We start from the raw sequence: 9366 nt of genomic DNA on the forward strand, positions 1-9366 counted from the left end.
CCATTGAAATTAACATAATTTCTGGAAAAAAACTCTCCTTTAAGCAGCAGGTATTAATATTAAAATCAGGCTACCCCATTTCCTAGATGAATTTTCCAGTTACATCAGGACAAACTCTCTCTTTTGCAGACTACACCATAAAAATCTTAATTATCACAATCAGTCACTTTGTAGAGTTTTATCTAGAAGGTTTTTTGATTTTTTTAGGTTAATATATGCCATAAAGCATATCTAAGGGTTATGTCAGCCCTAACTAGAGCTTAACCTTTGATTTCAGGACTATTAAATACTTTATATCAGCATTTCAGTGCCTGTCACAGAGTCAAGTTTAGAGGAGCACAGGCATTTCCATTAGAGAATGAGACCAGTAATGATACTGCACCTTACAGATAAAATCCTTTGAAAAAATAGTGCATAAATATCAAGCATTGGTGCAGTTATTGCAATGCACAAGTAATTATCTGTCCCCAGATCCTTAGAAATTCTGTCTTTGGGATTTCAGCAGAAGAATGATGGAAATGCTGAATAGAAATAAAGACTTATTGAATCACAGTGACTCTAATGTGTATTTTAAGACTTATGTATAAGCAGCAGCTGCAGCAGTAATTATGATAAATTTAATATTCAGAGCTCATATGATTTAGAAGTAAAATGAATAATCCATCAATATAAATTGACTTGAGATGAATATCAAGTTGCAAATTCTTTAGAGCAATTCTGTTTGCTAATCTACATGAACATGACCTGGATTAAAGGGATATGTATGGTTTAGCATTAACTGAGAGGGGGAAAACCTGGATTTAAAATGAGGTGAAAAACATTAGTCTGTTACCATTGGTGTCTTACAGATGTCTTTGTCCATGGGGACAATGACTTTGGAGAGCCCTGGTGCTGGGAAGCTGTTCATCTTGCTGCTCTTAACGTTAAATACCAAGAATAAAACATTCTTAGATACCTAGAAAGGCAGGTAGACACCTAAATACATTAAACAAATGGACTAAACAACATGGGTTTCAGCAAGACCCCCATGCCTAACCTACTGTGGCACTTTTAAATATCACTACATATCCATACATTTAGTGGGTGCCTAAATACCCTGGCAAATCTCCCTTTAATATTTTTAAATATTTCAAAGTACGCTTTTCCATCTTCATTAATGTGAAATCAAGTGGATTCACAACCAGACAGAATCCCATTTCCCCAAGCTAATCCTTTTGCATTTATAACATGCAAAAAGTCAGGAATTACGAGAGTGTCCATAAAAAGAAAGTTGTAAAGATATTTGAAATATCAAGGCACAAAGGCAAATCAAGTTTAATCCTTTGTTCTCAGGCCGTGGTAGTTCACAGGGTAGTTGTGATTCCTACAGGACCTTTTGGATTACAAGGCAAGTAGAAACTGGAAAACAAAAACACGGCACACTGCCTCCGAGCCTTTCTTTCGGATAATAGTGCAGTTTAGCTTCTTCCTTCTAAAAGCTTCACTGAGAAGAAGCGTTTAACAAAGTGAACAGTTGTAATTCCCCTTCCCTCACCTCCCTCCCACCGCCCCAATTCCCAAGTATCCGAACAGTTAAGGAGAAGAGCACATGCCCGGGTTACCTCTGTCATTTTGGGCTTCCGGGAGCTGGACGGGACAAGCCTGCCTGCATCTGGCCGTGGAGCTGTAGCCATGGTGTAGGTCTCCTTGCTCACCTTCTGCTTGGACCTCAGGAGGGATAGTGCTGCTTTAGTGGATATACCGGGAAGGTTAGGATTATACAAGCTAATACACCAGCTGGCATACACTGAGGAGCGTCGGTCGACTTGCTGGATGTGATTTGGCTTTATGTAGTTTAAATAGCACCAACTGACATTAGTGGTTGTGTGGAGGCTGGGGAATTGAAGTACCTTCTTCATATCTGTACCTTCTCGAGACTTCATTGCACTGTGAGTAACCTCAGGCTGAGGTGCAGGGCTTGGAGGCTTGGATGGAGATGGCTCCACCAGCTCTTTGGGGTCTTCTTTCTTCACGGTTTGCAAAGGTGCCTTGCTGAGGAACTGCTTGCCAGCTGGCTGCTTATACTCTTCTAGTATCTCGAAACTTGAAGAAGAACCTGAATGGGGGACAGCTTGCTGTGAAGTACTTGGGATTTCCTTTGGCTCTGACCGGTCTAAGGACAAACTAGGTGGTGTTTCAACCTCCACCCGACCTTGACTTTCTGCAAGAAAGTGAGATTTATCCTGCTTTTTCCCTTTCTCTATTGAACTGGGTGGCTTCACCACTTCCAACTTCTCTTCCGCTTCAGACACTTCCTCCTCTTTCACTCTTTTCTGCTGCTGTGTTTCCATCGTCAGCTCCAAACTGCCAGCTGGAGAGAGCATACGTTTGCTTCCACCAACTGTTGATGGACCTCCTTCCAACCCGAGGACACTATCTGATGGGGAAGTGAGTGGCATATAGCCTTTCCGTTCTGGTAAGGGCAAGGGTACTCGCAGATAGGGGCTCTGGAAAATGCTTCTTTGATCTTCTGTGATCATTTGTGCCAGATCAAAACCTAGTCCATGAACATCAGTGCTACAGACCAGGGTACCCTTGGACTGGTGATCATCAAATTTTGGGAGAACAATAGAAGAGGAACTGCACTGGGATTGAGTGACCAGAATCTGGGAAAGCGTCGTGTACATTGCACTCCCATAGGATGGCATATTTGTCTGTATGCGAACAGGGACAACGAGTGACACCATTGGATCTGACCGCGTAGGAACAACCAGCTGAGATGTGGATACGGCAACTGAAGAGCTTGCTGTGCATGTTAGTGGATGCAACCTACTGTCTGAGCCATATTCTGTGCAGGGGGAAAGACTGGAGGTTCCTGCCGTTGGGAATAAACTGGATTTGATCTGTGATAAATGTCCACCAGCTTCACCTGGCAGCTGGAGAGCAAACTGAGACTGAAGAGGCAGAAAAAAAGCAGAAGGGATTGGTGAGGAGCCAGGGTAATGCACTGGTAAGAACGAAGGATGCTGCCTGAACGGCACATCGGCGGGGTGAGACATTAACGGAGTGGTAACATGAAGCTGACCTGGGTGAATGAGCGTTTGCTGGAGAGGAAGTGGTGGGGTCTGGAATATAGAGGGAGGAATCTGAGGCATGGTGAATTGAGCAGAGAGGATATCAGACATGGTGTGTGCGGCAAAAAGCTCGGCAGACTGCCCTGGCTGTGGCAAGAGATGCTGGTAGGGAAAGATCGAGACCTGCGGGGACATGTACTGCTTTTCATGCAGCGTTAGCTGTGGTACAGGATGATGAAAGATCTGCAGAGCTTCTGTGTAGGGCTCTGTATACGCAGGCTGAGCGCTGTCTTCGGGCTGACTCTTATCTGCTGGGTAAGTACTGTGAGAGGGCAACGAGGATGAAGATGTTGGCTGATGGGGCAAGCTTGTAGCAGGAGATTTACTTGAAGAAGAAGGAAGTGGGTCTTCCGTCTCTTGCCGACCTTTTGGGGACAAGTCTGGGTCATACTCTGGATGCCTAGTGAGAGATGCTTGCCTAACCAGAAAGCATTTTCTTCTCTCCTGTGGAGCTGAGGATGTTGATGGACCAGGCGTTGAGGAAGGAGTGGATGACAAGCTCCCATAGTCAAATGATTTACTGCGGGTCTCTGACATCTGGGAAGAATGGGACACATTTGGTGTCTGCTCAGAAGCAGATCTTCGCATTTCCCTGGAATGATGGTGGTGGCTTGGTACCATCAACATATGTGAGGCAACACTAAGAGGCTTTGTGTGGGATTCAGAGGGCTGACTGGTTGACTCTGTCTTGCTGTGTTCTTCACGATCGAATGAAACAGAATGGCTGGAGCCATGGGATATGCTGCTTTCCTGACTTGGACTTCTGGTGAGAGAGACTGATTCAAAACTGGACTCTCCAGAGGACTGAGCCATTTCTGCTAGCCGCAGCCTCTTCTTTTTTGGTGGAAGTTTCTCTGCAGGGAGCTGAGAGAGGGTTTGGCTTCTCTGCGGCCACTGAAATTCCTCTGTTTTCTCTGGCTCTTTCGGAGGAGGCTCCGGTTCTGTTTCTGGTCTGTCGGGCTCTTCAGTGACCAGAATCTCTGGAACCTGGATGTTGGGCTGTCGAACCAGCTTGGGCTGCAGGGAATGAGGCGGCCGGCTGTGCTGCGTTGTTGGCTGAGATGAGTACTGTGACAAGGGCTTCTCTTCTCCCTCCACACTGCTCACCTGTTCCGTAGAGTCAGACTTCTCAAAGGAACTCGTATGCTGGATGACAGAGATCTCCTTTGAAGTTGTTCTTCTCTCTTTGCTCTCTGTACTCGAAGCCAGTTTGGTATTCCTGGAATGAAAGCTGGAGCTAACATCAGAAGATGTGGATTTACCCGGATCTGCTGGTGACTTAAGGGATTCACAGGTTAAGTTTAAAGCAACATCAGATGATCCTGGGTTTGCAAACTGAGTCCCTGGTCCAGTACTGGAGGAGGGAGTGTCAGACAGTTCAAAAGCAGGAGGGTCTTCATCATCACCAAGACTCTTTTCTTTTCGCCTTTTTCGTAGCGGTGTAAGCTCCAAACTGCTTCCTAGTTTGTAATGCATCATCTGGGGCCATGTCTCAGGCTCCCCAGCACTTTTCTCAGTCTCTGAAGAGGTATGGGAACTGGAAGAACGAGGCTTTGAGAGCTGCAGTTCTGAACAGTAATATTTCTTATGGGCTTCATAATTATCCCTTTTCTTATACCGAGCACCACATATGTTACACTCGTACATGAACCCTTTAACTTTCAGACCCTTCCGAGATTTTTTGGTAAGATCGCTTTCCTTGGTTTCAGGCTCCTCGGGAGGCTTGGAAACAGTTTCTTTGCTCACAGAGCTAACCTCCTCTGAAACATATTCTACTCCCAAAGGTAGCTCAATAGCTGGTTGTCGTTTTAGCATTCGAGGATGGGAAGAAAACACTTGACTGCGGCTTAAGACTTCAGGCTCCATGATGTGATCATCAAATGAATAGCTACCTCTAAAGGTATGTGGGGAGCTTATAGTGCATGCAGCAGAAGGCATTGAGTGGCTTCTTAGGAGAGGCACTGTCTCTGTGGCACTGTGGGATTGCTGAAGTGGCAACAATGATTGTTCGGGCTTAATTTTTTCACCGTGTGATGTCAACACTTTTGATGCTTCCAACTGGCTACTGGAACCAGTCTTGATGTCAAACTGAAATGGTTCCCTATATAGACCAGACTTGGGAGATTCGATGCTGCTACGTCTAGATAAAGAGCTTCTTCTAGGCTTAACGCTATCTATTTCACTGGTATCTACAACAGCTTCATTAATTGTAATTAGCTTAGTGATGTGTTCAATAACCTGTGTTCTAGGCACAGATAAAGGTACTATACTAGGTTTCTCTTCGGTAGACCGGTGCGAAACCCCCTGGGTTGTGTTTGTACCTAACATTGCAGTCCTTTGCCCAATTCTACCACATTTCCCAAAAATAATTTCTGCATAAGATTTTGCATTAGTATTTGGTGGGCTGATCTGCTGCTCTGCACTTTCTGATCTCGAGAAGTAGCCTGACTCGGTACTCCCTTTGCTCCCAGGGCTCAGGAAAGCTTGTTCGTCAATGACCTTCTTGCGTTCACTTAAGCGGAGTGCAAGCTTCTGTTTTATAGTATGAGTGTCTTCAGATTTATGGCTCAGAGCATGGTCTGATGATGGCTCCGCAAACTGGGTGCTGTCCTCAAGAGACTGGGACATACTGGAATGAGATAATGAACACCGGTCATGGCTGGAGCCTTGGCTTCCTGCACTCAACAAGCTACTGGATAACAGGCTGTGCTTTTGCCTGGGTGAGAGCTCTACTGAATGGCCTGACATTGCACCCGTTTCCTCCTCTGAATCTGTGCTTTCTCCTTCTGTTGGCTCTTCAAAGTCCTCCCCACCAATCCTTTCCATTTCCAAGCTAGACGGATACATCTCCGCTCCGATTCCTGAGGCCAGCCCAGCTTTTATTCTATGAGCATGAGATTTCCTATGCTTGTACAAATTGCTCTTAGTCTTAAAAGAAAAGCCACATGGAATGCAAGGGTATGGCCTCTCACCCGTGTGTGATCTGATATGTTTTTGGAGCACACTTGGCTTTGCACAAGGCCTGCTGCAGTACTGGCAAATATATTTGCCTGGCTTCTGAGGTTTCTTTTCCTTCTTGTGCACTTCCTCAGCTTGCTTTAAGGAAACCTGTGAAGGGCGAGGAATATAGACCTTTTGAACGGACGACATGTCCTCTCCAGGAATGATTGGTGAATGGGAAGGTAAGAGTTGGCTGTGATGAGAATGAAGCCCGGGTGACGAAAAGGAGCCAGAGGGACCTGGTCTTACTGGATCAACTAGCTGCCATGTGGGCCCTTCAAGGACGTGCTCTGGTTTCCCAGGAGACATAAATGCTGGTGACAGTGTATGTTGCTGAAGCTGTGAAATGTGGGGTGGATGTTCGAAAGAGGAAGGTTTCGGTTGCTTCTGATGTCCAGTATTCTCCTGAGATTCCTCTCTTGGAATCGGCAAAGAGCCAGAAAAGTGCTGCTGCGATATGATATCTCGGAGAGGGGGTCCTTGTGGAGAAGCGGAGCTGCCCTGATACGTAGCTGCAGATGAAATACTGGCTTGGAAAGCCTCTCCTTTGGGAAGCCTCTTTCTTGGACTTTCCTCAGCCTTTTTTGTGCTCTTCTGGCTTTGTTCAGGATCCATGACCTTAAAAGGGTCTTTGAATGCTATTTTGGGAAGGTTTTGGCAGGCTTCATTTACGAATAATAAAGGTCTCTTCTGTAGATTCCCTGTTCTGCCTGCATTTGCTACGAAGCTGGAGCCACCAGGGGATGCTTGTTGATTTAAGATTTTAGTAAAGTGTCACTAGCTGCTATTTGATTCAAAAAAAAAAAAAAGTTTCAAGGTCAGTAAAGTTCACATTGGTAACACATGACAAACTACTTCAAAGAGAGAAAACTTTCCAAAACTTTTAGTCCAAATATTTTCCTTGTGAACTTGGTTAAGGCTTTAAACCTTGCCATTTTATTTCAGTTGACAGTGGCAAGCCTTCAAAGTCAAGATGCAACCCACAATGTGTCTCTTGTTTGTTATGCAAACCTTTGAAAGCTTGAAACGTTAGTGCTCATCTCATAATGTTTTTTTTTTCCCGTGCAAGGAAAATAACACTGAACGGTGTATGTCTCCCTGTGTCTTCCTTCTGTTCCACTTTTGAGTTCAAAGGCCTTGGAGAAGTATTTCCCACATTTCTGCAATTACATCAACCAAGACAAAACACACACACACACACAAAAATTACTTCAGCATTTCTATTTAAGTAATTAAACATTGTTACTTCTATAGGGGAATATAACATTTTGAACAAAAGAATTTTTGAATAATTGGTCAAATGTCTACCAATTATGAGATGTCATTGTTAATGGTAAAACAAACATAAATTGTACGAAGTGAAACCTCAGAGACTTAAACTGAGTTTAACATACACCTATCCCGATGTTCTAAGAGTATCTAAAGACAGGAACTTGAAACACAATTTTGAAAACTGTATTAAAATGGTTTCTAGCTTGAATTCTTTCTAATATTCTGTAAATATCTATGGTTTTACAATTTTTATAATTTTTATAAGTCTGTCCAAACAGACTACACAGTAGAGCTGACTATATACAAAGCACTGCTTAATACAACACATACATTCACTGACAAAAAAAGAACAAATATTTTCTGTGTAAAATCTTTTCTTAAGCTTACAGTATCTTTTGTGTCATTTTCAACAACGGCAAGTCAAGAAAAGGCAAACTCTTTTACGGAAACTTTGCCTCTTTAATTTCCTGCCTTTTGCTAATGAACAACGATGCAAGTCTAACTTCTATAGCATGCACTATATGTGGAATGTGAAAATCAACTCACTACCAAGGGTAATCCTTCCTACAATGAATATGAACAGGATGCTCTACTAAACTCACTATACTTGTCAACACATAAAGCTATTAACAAGGCAGTTGGGGAAGTATACTCTGATTTCACTGAAAAGAAAAAAAGACATCACCAAGAGACGGAACAGAAAATGGATGGAGATGAAGACATGCAAGGATGGTGCTTTTTAAGTATATTGGTCTATATAATTTGCAGTGATGTAGGAAGTATAGAAGTGTATTCCTCTCTTGCGAAGCTATTATCTGCTTTAGGATGTAGGACATTGCTATAACAAAATTGCATTGGCTCTACTGTGGGAATTTAGTCCTACTGCTACATTCTCCCTTTAGTTTATTTTAAAAGAATGTAAATATACAGTACCATCCTGGAATACATCTGAAGCAGCACAAATGCACAAAAGAGGTTTAAAAGTTGTCTATTCTTGGGATAGGATTCATTCTACCGAACTTTAGACATTCAAAAGTCAAGGTTAAAGCATATGGACATACCTCTACATCATCACTGAGAAAGGCAGGTCCCATTAAGGGCAAGACATCCCATATTAAGGTCTCAGCTCAGTGGGATCAACCACCCTGAGATATCACCTTTTATTGATTAGAATAACAACTTGCATGGACAGCTGTGACACCCACATCACGTGTAAATGCACAGAAGATCAGTCCTATCCTAAGGTTTTCCTTCATTTTCCCCAAATGTGAGTTCTGTTCCCTTCCAAGCAGGAGCTTCGCACCTTCTGTATCAGTGTCAGATCCAGGGCTCGGTATTGGGTAATTATCTATCTATATTATCTTCTCTATATCAAAAAATTACTAAGGATTAAACACAGTTGTGGAGCTGATCTATCACGTTGTTTTTTTTACCTAAGAATGGTGTACTTTGCCCCATTTATGATGCACAGAGCACATTAGTGCAGTAGAAGTGGATTTAAGCGGAGACTTTCAGCTAGTGCAAAGTGAACACCACCTCCCACCAGCTCAAACACTCATATTTAAGAACTGCCAACAAAGGAATGCCTGAAAAATATGTTAATACTCTGTTTTCTCCTATGGTTTCCATATCCACTCCTAAGTGTATAATAATTAGGGTTGCAAGGAAGCTTTCTGAAATGATTCAGTACCATTCCAAATGTTCAGACTAACATCCTCCTCCTCTGATGAGCACATGGGCCCCAGCTGATTTTGCTAGGAATTCTGCACAAAAATCAACATTTAAAGAACCGATTCAACAATCACACCTGCCTACAGCAGTGAACACGGCCATTCTGGGACAACTCAGCCTATTTTCTATGTGTTTCTTTCACTACTGGAAACAGCCCCTGGAATGGGAATGGCAAAAAATAATTCTCCTAGCCCAACACCATTGCTACGGATTTATGGGTCTCCGAGGAAAATTCAACAGTGAAAAATAA

The 9366-nt window shown here is 43.2% G+C and overlaps 1 protein-coding gene across 2 annotated transcripts in view; it reads right to left on the reverse strand.

The window, feature by feature from the left end:
• LOC104572602 (HIVEP zinc finger 3) overlaps nucleotides 1-7345 on the reverse strand; it is a 60911-nt gene extending 53566 nt beyond the window's left edge. For both annotated transcript variants that reach the window (XR_015913566.1, XM_088527918.1), the window contains exon 1: nucleotides 1602-7345. The gene's annotated coding sequence lies outside the window, so the exon portion shown is untranslated. The remainder of the gene's footprint in view (nucleotides 1-1601) is intronic.
• Between the last annotated feature and the right edge of the window lie 2021 nt (nucleotides 7346-9366).

The sequence above is a fragment of the Tinamus guttatus genome, unplaced genomic scaffold (genome assembly GCF_059628265.1).
Source record: "Tinamus guttatus ecotype Peru unplaced genomic scaffold, ASM5962826v1 Tinamus_guttatus_pri_ptg000296l, whole genome shotgun sequence".
NCBI classification, from domain to species: Eukaryota; Metazoa; Chordata; class Aves; order Tinamiformes; family Tinamidae; genus Tinamus; species Tinamus guttatus.